Genomic DNA, 17651 nt, shown 5'->3' on the forward strand with positions numbered 1-17651 from the left:
TTGAGTTTGACTGGTCTTGAATGGAGTTGTCCTTGAACCCCAGCTTTACTGCTTGTTAATTGTGTTTTAAGCTTTCTGATCTGACATTTTCCCTCTTTAAAATGGAGACGATGATTCCTACTGTGTATGGTGTCTGGAAGGATTAGAATAATATCTGTAAAGCCCCTAATAGAGAGCCTGGCGGATCTCAGGTAAATATCAACAGTAGCTACAATTTTCAAATTTAAAGGATTTGCAAAGTCAAGTTTTTGGGGCAGTAAAATCTCCCAAACTCTGCCCATATTAAATTTATTAGATTTTGCAAGATGTTTAGAAACATAGGTATGTATATGATATGTGTTTTATTTCTACTTCCTCTTTATTCATTTTATATTACAATGTTATGAAAAATGTGTGATTCATCTATCAGTCAGTCACATTAATTTTAGAGAATGACTTTTAAAATTAGTATGTATCTTTCAATTATTTTTATATTTTAAAATCTTTGCCTGTATTGTATTTTCTCTTTCTAGCTGCCCATAAAACTATAAAGAATTTATTGACAGTTGTTTTCTTGGGACCATAATCAGATACATCTCTGAAAGGATGATAGTTATATTTTAAACTTTTAATGATGTGGAATGATTTTTATTTCTAACATGAAAATTTTCAAGTAACATGTGTACAATGACTGTAAACAGCAAAGTTAAATAAGTATTACATAGTTTAAAAAATTCTCCGTGTTTTGAGATTTTATTTATACCTGAGCCAAGGTGGATTGAAGATTGAATACAAAGAGAAAAGAAAATATGATTCAATAAGATAACAGTCTGCAGAGGGGTCTCTTTGTCATATACCTACCTTATTTATCCTTGTGTTCTCTAGACCTAGCACAGAGAAGGTGCTGAATAAATGTTGATTGTATAAACAGGGAGGAATCATTTTCATATCTCCAAGTCATGTTAACTGTGTGGCTATAAGAAATCTCAATCCCTTTGCTAAACTTTTCATTTGTTCCACAAACTATTATCAAGTGCCTGCTATATGCCAAGTGCTGAGGTTGGAGATAAACTGATGAGCAAAACTAGATGTAATTCTTCCTTGTTCTCTTGGAGCTTCCATTCTTATGAGGGCAAGGCATTACCTGGATAAGAATTAAAAAAATCACAACTGCTAAGAGACTGGTGCAGTCCAAGAAAGGGACAGAGAAGAGTGATGGAGGGTAGAGGGTAAGGGCTAGTTAATGGCTGGGTAGGGGTCTCCAGATGTCCTCACAAAACAGCCCAAGCGAGCCATTGTATGGACTGAATTGTGTGCCTCTAATTTATATCTTGAAGCCCTAACCCACCATGTGACCATATATGAAAATAGGGCCTTTAAGGAGATAATTAAGGTTAGATTAGGACATAAGGGCATAATTCAATAGGACTGGTGTCCTTATAAGAAGAGAGTGACATTAGGGATGTGCATACACGGAGAATAGTCCATGGGAGGACACAGGGAGAAGTCAGTTATCTGCAAGCCAAGAGGAGAGCCTTCACCAGACACCAGCCCTGCTGGAATCTTGATCTTGGACTTTCAGGCTCTAGAACTGTGAGAAAATAAATTTCTGTTGCTTTAGTTGTCCAATGTGTGATATTTTGTCATGGTAGCTTCCTGAGCAGTCTAATATAGTCTATAAGCAGTCTTAGGGAATCTGGTTGTTACTCCAAGAGCAATGGAAAACTGTAGAAGGATTTAAAATGAGAGTCAGCATGATGGGTTTCGTATTTTAGAAAGGTTACTCTTGCTGCAGTGTGGAAAACTGATTGAGAAAGAATAGGAGTAGATGTGGGTTCCTCTAGGGGGGAAAATCCCAGGAATATCAATTTAGAGTCTAATTCTCTTTCCATTATGCTGTTCAGAGTTGGATGTCAAACATAGAGTTTCATCCAGGATGGATTCTGGGAAGAATTGTCATAAATAATCATAAAGCCCTATGGTCTGGTCACTAATAATGGCAGTTACAGTTTAGGAAACCTCTTCCTTGACTTACTTGAAACCAAACTGAGCAGAAAGTGTCCTGCAGAAAGTGTCCTGCAGAAAGTGTCCTGTAAAAAGACAGACGAAGTTGGTGAGGATGTGACGCACCTGCTGTGCTCTTGGTGGGCCTGGCACCTTTCTTGCAACCTCTAAGGTTATTTTTGGTTGACTTCACAGGCCAATGAGAGAGAGGGAGGAAAGTAAATGGACTTTAATGCAGAATGCTGCAAGATACCTTCCCTGTCCAACTCCCCACTCCCAAACTATCTCTTCATCCCAAATCAACATTTCTGGGATCCTAAAAGCAGTTTTGATGAAAAAGTCCCTAGAAAGTTTGGGAAACTTTTGTAGTCATTAGGCAAAATAAACAGAATATTGATGAGGAAGTTTAAGTAGTAGTTTAAAAGAATAACAATTCTTTTTTAGCTGAAGATTCTACAAATTGTCAATTTGGGCTGGGCTCTGCTGGATGGCTCTGCTGCTCTGGACATGGGGCCAGCTAGCCTTGGCTGAAGCACAGGTCATGTATCTGAAGCTGGCAGCTGGGTCTGCATAGGGGCTCGCTGACCATGCGCTGGCTGTCTTCATTCTGCTTTGCGTGGTCTCTCTCATCTTTCAGCAGGGTAGCCTGGAAAGAGAACAGGCCCCAACCAGCAAGCACTTTCGAAGCTTCTACTTGCTAATTTGGCCAAAATAAACCATAAGGTCAGCTAGAATCAAGGGGTGGAGAAATAGACTCCACCTCTTGATGGGAGTTGCTGCAAGGTCACATGGTAAAGGGACGAGGAAACAGGAAAGAAAATAATTGATCAGTTTTCCAGTCAACCTCACTCTCCATCTTTAGTCATTGTCTATGTGAGATTTATAAATCTGTCATGTTCACATATCATCTGCACCAGTGTTTTAAGAATCAGTTTTAACTTTAAAAAGAACCCTGTTTTACCCTCATCCTAAGCAATATTATTTGTGAAATTACAGACGTACAAATGTGTTATGGGTTGAATGGCCTCTCTCCGAAATTGCATATGTTAAAGTCCTAACCCCCAGTATCTCAGAATTTGACCTTATTTGGAAGTAGGGTAATTGCAGATGTAATTAGTTAAAATTAGGTCATACTGAAGTAGGGTGGGCCCCTAATCCAGTATGACTCACGTCCTTCCAAGAAGATGGCCATGTGAAGACAGACACACAGGGACAATGCAATGTGATGACAAAGATTGGTGCTCTGCCTCCTGCAAGCCAAGGAAGGCCAAAGATCACAGGCAGATGCCAGAAGCTGGCAAGAGGCAAGGAAGGATTCTCCTCCAGGTTTTAGAGGGCACGTGGTCCTCCTGACACCTTGGTTTCAAGTTTCTAGCATCCAGACCTTTGAGACAGTGAGTTTCAGTTGGTGTAAGCCACCCAGTTTGTGGTACTTTGTAGGGCTATTACAGTAACCCTAGGAATATAGAGCTGTAAAAATACAGTTATTTTTAAAGATAAGGCATTAAGTCAAACCACGTGAAATTGCCACTTTTTAAAGTGATCAAAGAACAACAATGTTACATTAAAATAAATAAATACCTGGTCATTAAGAAAGTTGGTAGACTACCTAAATTTGTCTTATATACTATTGCTGGTATATTGCTACACTTTTGGAGACACTAATTTAAAATATTCTGTTAAAAATAGGGCATTTAAGTTTCCTGGGAAGGTGAGGCTCCAGGTACTGTTTCTCCCCTACAGCGTGGTCTCTCCTGGTTGCACGTACTTGAGGAAGCATCAGAATGAAAATCTTTATAGTTAATTTGCAAATGCTCTAAACCTGGCTGAAATGTTTTTTAGTATTAAATTTAATTTTTAAAGAAACATAAATTAGTCTCTGACCTTGGGATATTAGAAAATCAAGGGGTGGATTTTCTAGAATAGACAAAATGTGCCATTTGGCTTCTAAATAAGATATGTGGATTGAATCAAGTTTCCTTCATTAAGGCAGTCCAAATTAACTTGTAACTACTTCAGTAGAATTAAATTCCAGTTACTTTTGCATGGAAATAATAAAAAGGAAAGTAATGAAATCTGAAATTTCTGAATCTTGCAAATACTAGCTAATCAAGAGACTTTATCTGTCATGATTATTTTGAGCAACTGATCATTTCCATCAATCAACCAAGCAACCCTGATAAGCCAATCATTTTTTTAATCGATGTTGAGCCACTGAAAAGTTGCCATAGATACCAAATTCTACAGCCATCACAACAGAAAGTAAGGTTAGAATTGGAAGTGACAGGTGTATTCATCACATAGTTAACAAGCCTTTGAAGGGAAAGAGAGGGTTTGTCAGAGTCCTTAGGCTGGGTATAAAAGATTGCAAAGAACACTCAAACAATTCCCAAAGAGCACTTCAAAAGCAGGGGGGAGAATCCGTTTTTCATTAGAAATGCAGGAAGATGTTTGCCTGAAATTCAAGCTCTAAGTAACAAGTTCCTTGAGGTCTTGCTTGGCTGTCATTTACTAGGGGTCACCAGCAAGTTATCTTAAGAGTAGAGAATTTCCCTTTGCAAAATTTTTCTTTCCTTTCTGCATCAGAAGTAATAAGGATGGTCCTGAGCCTGGGGCAATGATTGCTGTAAAAACGCAGTCCTGATTGCATTGTTTATAAATGTGGAAATTTGAATGTATATATATTCACAAATATATACACACATGTGTATACATATATTTATATTTACCAGTTGATAATACTTTCCCAGTAAAAAAGTAGAGCCAAGAAATATCTTCCGAGAGTCACTGTACATAAGCTGGTATATATTACTAGTAAAATATTGGATGTCAGAACTTTGGGGAATGGGTGAAAGAAATAAAGGACTCACTTCAAGTGAAAAAAAGAAAAACCCAATGTATTTAGAAAGTATAGCACACAACTTCCAGTCCTTTGGGATGGTTAAGGCAAACCTGCCTTCCCTTCCTCCTTACAAAGGTTAACAGTTGGACCATGCAGAAACACGGGCACCTCCTCAGGCCCCAGGAATGAGCACTGGCGAAGGAGTCAGGGGGACAGAGTTCTGACCCTGGCTCTGCCATTCACTCAGTGTAAACTCGAGTTTCTCCAGGACTTGGAAACCAGAAAGGGAGGAGGGTCTGCCCAGTCTGCTGAAAGTTTCTCTCTCCCTAACATTCTTCTAGCCTCGGGTGATTTGTAGCTATTCCACACAGCCAGCTCTGGCTTCTGGGGGCCCATATCCCGCTGTGCATCCATCTAATCATCAGCTCTCATCCACCTCCCTGTGCACCATCTTGGTTTCATGCTCCTAAAACACTCCCTAAGGTCTGGGGACCATAAAAACAAACCAGTTGAAACAGTTTGATGAGCAAAGGAAAGTAGGTTGAGTAAGTTCCTGAGGGGCGTGGGGAGAGCCGGCGTGGCAGCTCTGTGGGTGCAGAATAAGCTCGGTTCAGCCTGTAGGACTGTGGTTTCCCTGCTTTGCTTTTTCTGGGCAGCAGAATCTTGACTAACACGCCCACTTGTCCGGACATTTTGTGTCTCTCCTCTTTACAGTACCTGGAGGGGGAACTTTATTTGATACTTCTATCATAACAAACAAAAGGTCAGTGGAGAAGAACCAAATCCATGTCATGGAATGAACAGTTTACTTAGCAGTTAGTTACCTATCTATCTATAATTTATATATAAATTGACCACACAATGTGGGTTTGGTATCAAGTGCCTCTAATTTTCCCTTTTCCTTTTTCCTATATCTCAGGTCATGGCTATAATCATAATTGGTCTACGATGGCTTTTCTCTTGTTGATATATGCATAATTTTTTTTATTCCAACAGTTCAATCCTTTTCCATCCCCAACATAGTGAATGATTTTAACGCCTTGCAAAATGTATTAATATCTTGCATACCTGTATTTCTAATCTACATAAATGGGATTTTGTTATAGATCTCATTCTGTTCCTTATATCATTTTATTCACCAAGCACTATCTTTACAGATCCATCCTTATTGCTATGTGTTTTCATCTCTTTAATTTGTTATTCATTCAGCAAAATATTCGTTGAGAACATACCATGTGCTGGGAAGTATTCTTAGTTGGACAATACAGTGATGAACTCTGAAAACAAGATCTCTGCTCTCTTGGAACCTACATTCTACTGGGAGGAAATAGACAATAAACAAGTTAACATACAAACAGGACAGTTTTGGGGCGTCATCAGTGCTAAACAGAGTAAAAGGTGGTGAGCCATGGTGCCTGGAAGTCAACTGTAAACGCGGGGTCAGTCAAACTCATTCTAAGGAGGCTGGGTTTGAATTGTGCTCTGGGGGAAGAGCATTTCAGGGAGAGGGCGCAGCAGTGCGGTGTTTATAAAAGTCTTATGTGTTCAAAAGCAGAAGAACCATGCAACCCATTGAGCGACTGGGGAAGCCCTTAGGCAGGAGTGGCTAAGCACATTCTGATGCACTTTTAGCTTCTTCAGTCCCTTGTGTTCCTTCCTCCTTGTTCTTTTCCCTGATCCAAAGTGTGGGTGTGAGTGGACAGAGGGCATCAGCCACAGGACAGAGTCATTGCATTTCCAAACGCTCTTCCTTGACAACAGTGAACGCTTCCTCCCGTCCTCTCCTCTCCTCCATCCTCCCTCCTCCTCCTCCTCCTCCCCACTCTTAGCAAATGTTCACTGAGTATCTGTGAAGTGCCAGGCATGTGGTTAATGGGCACACTGGTAAGCACAGTCCTTACCCTCACAAAGCTCATACGCAAGCATTTTCTCTTTTGTGTTACATCTTAGAATATCTATTTCTTCCCTATCCTCTCCCAAACTTTAATGGTAATGGGAGAAATAACAGACTTCCTTCTCCAAAGTTCCCAGCAGGGACACTCCTCTCTGTCACTGCCTTCTCTTTCCCTGGTCACTGCTCAGGGCTTGCAATAGCAGCGATCTGTCAAAGACTATTCAAAAGGATTTTATTTAGTTTTCTGCAAGAGCAGTTCAGAAATAAACTAATAAAAGTATATTTGCTAAAAAACAAAATTAAAAATCCAGCTGAGTTTCACAACATTAAGCCATGCTAATCATGATTCCAATAAACAAAAGTGTACGTTGGAAGAAATGTGTTTGCGTTTTCTTGGCCCAGACAGAGGACAGGAGCTGATGAACACAAACAGTGTTCTAAGGACAGGCTGGGTCTAAACATTGATAGTAAGAGGGTTGTTTGGGAGGCTGTGTACTCTCCCATGAACACAATGTCCTGTGGAGTTGGGTCTCAAACCCTAACCATGAACCACTGGTTAATCCAGAGTATACTTGATAAATTGTCCAGTTGATTGGTTGTGCTCTAAAACCTGGCCAACCCCTAACAGTGTCTATAGGCATTCTCTTCCCTCAAGACCACTCCCCCAGCCACTGTTCTGGTTCATAATCTCTTCTCTCCTACCTGAATCACCCCAATCATTTCCTCACTCGTCTTTTTCCTCTGTCCTACCTACATCATCCATACAGCAACCACCTAGAGTGAGATTTCTAAAGTGCAAACCTGATCACAGCTCCTCCCAGCCTCTATAGTCAGCCATGGCTCCTTGCTGCCTGCAGAACAGGACCAGACCCCTAACTGGGGGTGCAAGGCCCACATGGCCTCCTTCTCATTCCCCTCCCTAGCTCATTTTGTGACGCCGTCCCTTCTGTGGCTCCCTGACCCTGCCTTGCTTCACCTGGCCTTGGCTTCCTCTCTTTGCTACGTTGCTCTTCTTCTTGAAACACCTTCCTCTCTCTCCTTGGTTTTCAGAAAATTCTTCTCCCTTTTCAGGATTACGTGAGGAATTCCCTCTTTCCTGATCACTCTCTGCCCACTCCTGGGTCCTGCTGCCTGTCTTCTAGAACGCGTCAGCACAGTGTGCTGTAATTATTTGCTTGCATGTTTCTCTAACTGGATGCAGAGCTCCTTGAGGTCAGGAACTATGTTTTAGTCATTTGTATCTCCAGGGCTTGGTGCAGCAAAGGTGGCCAAGGTAGCCATGATGCTGAGACCAGGAGTAAGGGCTAGGAATGGGGCTCCACATACTCATCTCAGGGGTGAAGACTTGGGGGGCCTCTGGGATGAGGAGCATGGTAATAGCTCAGGATGGGCCAGGCTCTGAGTGAGTGGTCAGTCATGTGTGTTTGTGTGTGTGTGTTCGTTCTTATAGGCTGAACCCTAGGGTTTGTGTAGGGGACTCATGGGAAATAAATAAACCTGAAGAGTTAGGTTAACGTCTTAAAAGCCAGACTAAGGCATTTTTACTACTTTCTCTGCAGTGGGGAATGCCAAGTGTTATTTGAACTTGGAAATGACATAATCCCAAAGGCACTCACTTGGATTGACACACTCTAAAAGGCACGTGGGAACACTAATTGGCCCTCTGTGGCTGGGCTGATGTGGGAGAGAGTGCAGGACAGAGACTCGTTTGAGGATGACTGGGAGGGACCAGGGGTGAGTTGAGAGGATCTAAAGCACAGAAGTGTCAGTAGAAATGGAAAACGAGGCCCGGGTAGGCTCGTCCTATTATCAGGCTACGTTTAACATCGACTCTGTTAAACATCTGACATACCTTGAAATATTTTATCAGTGGCCTGTGTCCTTGGGCTACTTTAGAACTCTGCCAGGGTGAGTCTGTGACTGCTGGCTCTGCCAAGCAGGGAAGAGGGAAGTGAGGATTTGAGATGGAGATATGGTTTTTATATTGAGGGTAACAAGAATTTCATGATCAGCAGGACTTCTTCACTCAAATCTTCATATTTCATTTGGCACTAGGACATCCACAATTAGTCTTGGTGTAAAAGCTTCAACTGCCCAAACGTTGATAGTAGAGGCTAATGCCGTCCCCATGGGAGACCCTGATGTCATCTTCCCCTGGTTGAGTGGTTCTTGGTGACCATAGAACCTCAATGACATATTTATGGCAAATCTATACCCCCAAACAGAGTAAGGGCACCCTGATATCAGAGACTCTTAGAGGTCTTCTTTATCTGCTAAATACATCCAAGACCTAATTGCTGATAGATACAATTGCTGATGAGCAATCAACAAAAAAGCAAAACATGCTTGGGAGAAGTAACTGAGGTGTGAAGGACAGTACTGGATACCTCTTCTGCTGTGGACCCCGGCCTCTCTGCCATCTTGTACTGCTGTGGCACCAGCTTTATGCAGGTGTGCCCAGACAGAACTTCTCCAGCTACACTGTGCATTCCTCACTTGCTTCTGGGAGCTTCTCTGATGATGAGGTGTAGGACACTGCAGGAGCTGACACCCAGACACGTGTTGCTTGGGAGGGTGTGTGAGTTACCATCTGACAGAGAGATCCTTGCCAAGGGGGGGCAGGTTCTGGTGGACACACACTGTCTTCTTCTGTCCCTCAGGTGGACAACTCTGAGGCATGTTCTGCACAGAGTAAGCCCCAGTCTCCACATCTGTACCCATCTCAAGGATATGTTGTATGTTCCTTCCTTCCCACTTCCATTCTCCAATCTCTTTCTTCTATTCCTTGGGGTCACTTCTAAAAATAATCTACCAGTATGTGAGCTCGTGGCTCAGCCTCTTCTTTGTGAGGAGTGGGGAATCAGATCCCCCCTTCCAGGACTGAGGGGTTATCCTTTCCTGCAAAGGGCTTTCCTGGAGGTGGAGGGAGGGGAGTCGACATCAGGACTGAGTCCGTCCAGACTTTCCTGCCATGTCGCAGGCTCAGCCGTGCAGTGGATGTGTCTTCACAACATATGCAGAAGGAACTGAACAAGAAAATGTGTGCTCTATGTTTTTTTGGACAAATCAATTCAAGCCAGCTGGAATATTCTTCCCACTCCAGACCTTTCTGCAGAATACTCACGTTGGTGTGCTTAGCTTCTGACCAGCGCCAGTGATGAGGGCGAGAGAGGGGGAGGCCATTGGGCTTTGGCTTGTATCTCAAAGGGCTTTTTAAAAGGCTAATTGATGATTTTGATGTTTGTTCTTACTGTGCAATTGTCATTTTATACTATCATAAATTTCCCCTCAATAATGGATGCAACTGCATATAAAAAGACCATTTGATCAAACTACAAAGCTTCTGCACAGCCAAAGAAATAGTCATGAAAGTAAACAGACAACCTACAGAATGGGAGAAAATTTTTGCATCCTATGCATCCGATAAGGGACTGATAACTAGAATATACTTAGAACTCACGAAAATTAGGAAGAAAAAATCAAATAACCCCATTAAAAAGTGGGCAAAAGACTTGAACAGAAATTTTTCTAAAGAAGACAGAAGAATGGCCAACAAACATATGAAGAAATGCTCAACATCTCTAATCATCAGGGAAATGCAAATCAAAACCACAATGAGATATCACTTAACCCCAGTGAGAATGGCCTTTATCAAAAAATCTCCAAACGATAAATGCTGGCGTGGTTGCGGAGAGAGAGGAACACTCCTACACTGCTGGTGGGACTGCAAACTAGTTCAACCTCTGTGGAAAGCAATATGGAGATACCTTAAAGCGATACAAGTGAATCTACCATTTGATCCAGCAATCCCATTGCTGGGCATCTACCCAAATGATCCAGTGACACTCTACAAAGAAGACACCTGCACTCAAATGTTTATAGCAGCACAATTCATAATAGCAAGGCTGTGGAAACAGCCCAAGTGCCCATCAATCCAAGAATGGATTAATAAAATGTGGTATATGTATACCATGGAGTACTATTCAGCTCTAAGAAACAATGGTGATATAGCACATCTTATATTTTCCTGGTTAGAGCTGGAACCCATACTACTAAGTGAAGTATCCCAAGAATGGAAAAACAAGCACCAGATATATTCTCCAGAAAACTGGTATTAACTGAGTAGCACCTAAGTGGACACATAGGTACTACAGTAATAGGGTATTGGGTAGGTGGGAGGGGGGAGGGGGGAGGGGGGTGGGTATATACATACATAATGAGTGAGATGTGCACCATCTGGGGGATGGTCATGATGGAGACTCAGACTTTTGGGGGGAGGGGGGGAAATGGGCATTTATTGAAACCTTAAAATCTGTACCCCCATAATATGCCAAAATAAAAAAAAAATTAAAAAAAAAAAAAAAGACCATTTGGTTTTCCGGTACACATTTTGTTTTCGTAATTCTTCATCTTTTCTCCTCCCCATTCCTCTTCCTTCCTGTCCTATCTCCTTCTTTCCCTCTTCTTTATCATCCTTCCTCTGACTAGGAGTTTACTTCCCAGGGCATCTCTGACCTCCCGGGAGGGATAGTGCCTGACCCCATTACGTGGAGCTGTGACACCTACTACACCCCCATCACCTTCCACCACGTGCCCAGCACGTGTGTGTTATGCTCTGAGACTCCCTCCTGGCTTCTCTGTCTTGAGCATCCTCTACCCTCCACCACCTCCAGTCTCAGTGGCAGAGATAAGACAGATATAAAAATCTTTAAGCCTTTTATTACCATCCAAAATATCTGCTTACTTTTGATGTCCCCATCTGTGTTCCTAGCTGCCAACTGAGTATCCCTACTTAAGATGAAAATTCCCAAACAGTTCAAAGCAGAGAATGAAAAGGAATATGAATTCACCTGTGCCAGAGCTGAGATACAATTTCTGTGGCCAAATCCCAGGAGAAGGCCAGCTGTTATCTACACTAGACTGGCACCTTTAACAGCCCTCCAGGCCACCACCTGGAGGACCAGCACCTGGGAGTCATTATTCTCATCAGCTCACAAAAGGACTCCAGTGCTGGCTTCCCATCCCCTGCTCTGAGCCTAAGGTTGGTCCTGTCCACTTATGCCTGATATCTCCCTTGCAGTCCAGTCCCTTTGGGTGGTGACTCAGACAATGAGTGTGACACTCTCGTCATTGGCAGAGACCCTTCCTCTCAGAAAACACTCCTCTGCTCATGGCTGCTGCGCTTCTCTGGGCTGGGCTATTGAATGGATGAGGAGCCACTCATGGAGAGGCAGTAGGAGGAAGAGTTGAACTATCAGCTCTGCAGCTCTCACTGCTGTCTCCAGGGCTGCTTCTCAGGTGTGATTGAAAGCAAAGGCTTTCCCCAGCTGCTACTAAACTTGCTCTGACCTAGGTGAATGTTGAGCCTTGGCTTAGATGGGCAGGTGCTCAGTCCACTGTAGGAGGGATCACTGTGACGATGGGGTGAGCATGGACCTTAAGTGGTCAGGAAGAAGCCATGGGTCCAATGGCTGGGCTATTTGTCATATGAGCACAGAGGTTAACGTAGGACTTGGAAGAAGACAGGATTAGTCATTGTTCACAGTCACGCAGGTGAAAGGTCTTCAATTAAGAGTTCCCAGGCCTTCAACCAACCAAGGCTTCTTCACTTGCTGCCATGTTTCTGACATCAGGGTTTCTTCTCATGCCATCTCCTACTTTATATCTTTATAGCATTGTGCAAGGTTCACTAAGTATGCTATTCTCTGGAGGGCAAAGCTCTTTCCTTTGGCTCATGCAAAAGTGAAGAAGGCAGCGAATAGAGCCCCATCCAATAATTCTCTGTTGTTCCCTAGTCATACCTGAGTCCTGAATCCTGACAGGTTGCCCACAGCAACAAGGCTGCCTTGGCCACAGTTGAGTGGTTTGGGAGATCAAGGATAGAGAAGAAGTTGGACTGCGTGAGAGGACCTCCTATCACTCTGAACCAAACTGACAAATTAGAGCACTAGTTCTTAAAGTGTGGGCCCCAGATGACTAGCTTCAGCTCATCTGGGACCAGATTAGAAATGCAGTTTGTGGCCTCACTCCATAGCTACCTAATCGAAAGCTCTGGGGGTGAGATATAGCCTTCATCTTCCATTATAATAAGTCTTCCAGGTGATGCTGATGGGAAGTTTGGGAACCCTTGAACTTGAGGAACAAGACCAGGGATTCTCAAAGTTGGCTGCCCAGTTGAATTATGGAATTCTCTGGGGGAGTTTTTAGAAATCTCAATGCCCTGGTGAAACCCCAGAACAAGCAAATCAAAATCTCCGAGGATGGGACTCAGGCACTAGTATTATTTTTATAACTCCCTATGTGATTCCAACATGCAGCAAAAGTTGAGGATCATCGTGCTGCCCTCTCAGGAAAGGGAACATCAGTGGCCTGAAAGCGTTTCTACCTGACAACCTCTTTCCCTCCTTCTCTTCCTCCTCCTCCCCCATTTCTCCAAACCCAGGGAGCAAACGTCCTAAAAACACTTTAAAAATGCCCTCACTGTTGAATAATGTGTTTCTTGTATATCTGTTTTATCACAGTCTAAATATGCATACGTTAATCACTTGTCATAATTTCTTCTTTTTCTGAGGCGTGTGTCCCTAGCTAGGCAGGTCCAGGAATTTTTCTCCTGCCTCTGGCCTGGCTCTTAGAAACTGAACGTATACTGCACAGGCCTTTGGATTAGGTACCTCTATACTACCAACTAAGGAATTCCCCAAAATCCTCTCCCAGGGAGCTTGGAAGTTTGCTGAAAATACCTTTAGACTTCATCCGACATAGTCCTGGGAGTTTATGGAGTTGGGTTCTGTCCAGGAGTGCATCACGATATTATTTGGCCCTCTTTGGGCCCCTCTCAATTCTGTGTCTGGGTATGTAGCCAGAGAAACAGGGAGAATTTAAAAATGTTTTTGTCTCAAAATTTGAAAATGACTAGGTCATGAACACATGTTTTAAAGGGGTCTTCCCTCGGGAAGATTTCAAAATCACAGCCTGTCAGCACATGAAATGGCCTGGAGGGCATCCTTTCAAGCTCCCTCATTTTAGAGATCTGACAACTAAGGCCCAAAGAGGCTTAATAGTAGCCCCAAATCACACAGCAAATTAGTGGCAGCATCAAGCCCCAAAACCAGATCTCGTAACTCCCACTTGGGTGCTCCCATCCTGCTACATCATGGTGCCTCTTGTATTTTAATTTATTTTTTTTTTATTTTTTTTTTTTGCCAGTGTGGGCTTTGTGCAATTTTCCCACCCTCCACCCTCAAGGATTTTTATTAACAAAATGTCTGTTTTATTTTTAAGTGGCTGATAGAACTCATCAATTAGGTAATTGAGATGGTTCGAGGATGCATTAAGTCATTTTTATATATGCAGGAAAATGAGCCTGTAAAAGTATAATGCAGGGTAATGAGATGTCAAAAGTCCTGGAAATGAGAGGATCTGAGCGGAATCGTGGAGACTCTGAAATAGGCTTTGGAATTTTCCAGGACTTTTGGAGGGCTTTTATTGTTTATGCTTTATTGGTTGTATAATAATTGACATGAAAAACCCAAATAGCCACATTTTTCCATTTGGGTCCATGACTCAGAGCACTGAGGATCTTTTTAGAGGATTTTAACCATTTACCACACCTTTAATGAGGAAAAAAGGTTCAAAAATTCCTTTACTTTTTCACATGTTTTATATTTTCTGGATTTCTTAGCGGCAGCTGTAAAAAGGGTTTTTCATGTGATCATTTCATTCAGTAATTTGTCTAAACCGAGGCCCTTTCCCTTTTTTCTAATGCTTGCCCAGCTGTCACTGTTGCCTGCTAAAGTGATTTTTCTCTATTATGTTGTCACTTTACACTCCCATAGGGTCCAATCCTGCAGTCCTTACATGCGTGGAACTTGCATTAAGGCCATTGGAAGCTTTAACATGTGAGAATGTGGGTTTGGGGCCCAGAGAAAGGGCCTGACTGTTTTGAAACCTCCGGTTCTCAAGTGCAGCCTGCGTTGCAGTTGGGACTATGGGATTCTGCCTCATCTCTTATCTCCCTGGGGGCCCTGATTACCCGCTGATACGGCTAACGGTTGGAGGATTCGGGGAGCAGATTCTGCGCCCATGCAAAGAGTAGGCTTTCCATAGTTTCTTCTTCCAAAGCATGTTCCCTACACTGTTCAAGCTGATTATCAAAAGAAGGAAAACGAGAGAAAGAGAAATGCAAGAGAAATGAGAACATATTATGTTAGATTCAGTGTTTTCTTTGGTGTTTTTGAGAAAAATGGGGTTGCCCAGTCAGAAAATGGATTCAACAACTATGAGAGGAAGTGGAACTGTACTTAGAAAAGGAAAATACCTTGGGCGAGGGGAGAAGAAGCCGGTCAGTAGGGAGAGGGGGTTGGTTTTCCAACAGTAAGTGTTTTTTTCTTCTGGTGGCTTGGTTCTGCCCACTCACATGTGGTTTCAGAGTGTGGGTTTAATTGATCTCCTGAGAAGAATTCAGAACCAAGTGGTTCTTGGGCTCAAAATGTTCTATTTTATGTTTTTGTCTGGGTCTTACTTATCCTTTAAAAATTCAAAGTACTGCCTCTACCAGGAAGCCCTCAAGGAACACTCTCTACATAGCCAGAGTGCAGGGCTACAAACACTGAGCTCCTGAAGGCTTTGCAAGACTCTGGGCATGCGTGCAGGGTCATTGTAGGACCCAGCTGACAGAGGGACATGGAATTGTGGAAAGTGTCGCGCCCGCCTCGCCAGCAAGGAAGACGCGCAACCGGAGTTCTTCTGACAGCGCTTTAATGGGGATTGCTTAACTGGTTACATGCGGAAGACTCCGAGGCGTTCTCGGCGGCTGCTTATAAAGGCAGTAAGTACACTGGGCATTGTCTGATTGGATAAGGCACTTGGAAGGGAGGAGACAAACTCTGCACATGCGCTGAGCACTTGTTTGTCAGACTAACAGCAGGGTTTGACCAGGAAGCGGGCGCCATCTTGGAATGGCGTTGCCACCGCGCCCCACAGGAAAGGATGCATTTCTCCCGCCTCCTCACAGATCTGCGTGTAGTTCCAGTACTGCAGGGCCCCATGTGGATACCCATAGCCCCTGGAGAGTCGACTGGCCCCAGCAGAATGTTACTGAAGAGACTGCCCACACCAGGCAGGGGTCTGGACCCTGCCTAGGAGGCCAGAGAAAAAGAACCTTCACAGATTTGTTCAGGAGCATGGGGGACACCCCCAGGGTCTCTCTAAAATAACTAAGGGAGGTTTTCAGGGAAGGCTGCAGTGCTGTGAGAACAGGTGTGGGCCCAGAGCTCTACAAGTTTGGAAGTTAATATTTAGGCAGACATCATTTGCACTTGAACTCTCTTTTGAGGAATGTGACTTCTTTAGAAGGAAGGATAGACCTGCATGTAGTCAAGACAGAAGACCCAGTTATGGGAGAAGGGCCCCAAAGAGGACTCCTCCACCTCCTGGTACCCTCCAATCAGGTCACTTCCCAGGGCCAGTCCTTGGTGACACTGTGCTCCCATCTGCATGCTCTGGCACGCGTCTAACCGCTCGTAAGCTAAGCACCTTCCCAGAGGGAAAATTCCTCTGTTGGTTTAAATATTTATCCATGTTTCCGGAGCTATTGACCCTGAACTTCCTGCTCCAAGGGAATCCATACCAATCCAGGGATTTTTAACATGCTGTTTTATTGTAGACATTTTATTGTAGACTGTCCAATGACACCATGGGATAAGTGCTACCAATGCGTTTAGGTACATATGCCACAGGATAAGTTTTTGAGACCTCCTAATATGTCTTGGGCTAATAATCTTTTGAGACCTCTTAATATATCTTAATATGTCTTGGAAAAAAATGAAGTATCATGGGGAAAATATATTTAGTCTTGAAGGCAGAAAACTAAGTTGAATGGCTCTGCCATTTCTAGCTTTATGACTTGGGGCAAGTCATTCGAACAGTTTCATCCATCTACTTCCCAGACTTTGTGTAAGGGTCAAATATTTTACATATGCTTTATATATATGCAAATATGCATAACATCCATGCATGTATTAATAATATAATAGACACATATATAATGTACATGTGATATGTATCTGCATGCATATTTATATATTACATACATGTATGTAGCATGTATGTATACATATTAAAATATTATTTATGTATAAATTTTGGAAAACTGTAAAGCGCTGAACTACATGCATATTTGGGATTATTATTTTTGAGGTATGATTCTCACACTCCCTGCCACACATTAGCTGTGCTGCAGCAAGTTTCCAGTGATGTCTGAATTTTAAGCAAGAAGCGCTGTGATATAAGAGCTCGGTTATTTTAAATAGACTGTCCCCTTTCCTCTTGGGGAAAATGAAAGTAACAACAGAGAATCATCTAGTATGCTCCTCTGTTTCTAGCTTCAATTTACTACGTAGGCACAGGGACAAAGAGAAAGGTAAGTCGATCAGCTGTAAAGGGAACGGTGACCTTCATCATTTTTTACTCTCTCTTTTTTGTGTGACTGAGGAACAATAATAAATCCTCTTCCTCTGCCTATTTCAAGACAGAGAGATTTTAAGTGTGCTTTATGACTTCAGCCTGTCTTAGGCCAATCCGCTCCACTAGCAATGATGAACTCACCCTCGATGCCCATTAGCATAAGTGAATGTTACTTTGTTAACACTAATGGGGTCCTAATCAGCCCTGATTCTTCCTTTGGCATTGCATTTTGGAGGGTGCAGCCAGGTGCTCTCCCAGATGTGAAAGGGAGAGACTGCTTCCTCCCCAACCCCCACCCCAGTACCTTCTTCTTCAGCTGCATGCTGGTTCATGCCTGACTGAGAACCACTCAAGTGTTCCTTGAGCCACGCACCCTGCTGCATCTAATAAAATCTCTCTCTCTTCCAGTCCTGCTCCAGGAAAGCAGACACAAATGTGAGCTGGGAAAGCCTGCTCATGGCCCAGGAT

General features: G+C 43.0%; 1 long non-coding RNA gene across 1 annotated transcript in view; it reads left to right on the forward strand.

The window, feature by feature from the left end:
- LOC105858638 (uncharacterized) overlaps positions 1-17651 on the forward strand; it is a 56499-nt gene that overhangs the window by 17272 nt on the left and 21576 nt on the right. The gene's annotated exons all lie outside the window — the stretch shown is intronic.

The sequence above is a fragment of the Microcebus murinus genome, chromosome 8, assembly GCF_040939455.1.
Source record: "Microcebus murinus isolate Inina chromosome 8, M.murinus_Inina_mat1.0, whole genome shotgun sequence".
Classification (NCBI taxonomy): domain Eukaryota; kingdom Metazoa; phylum Chordata; class Mammalia; order Primates; family Cheirogaleidae; genus Microcebus; species Microcebus murinus.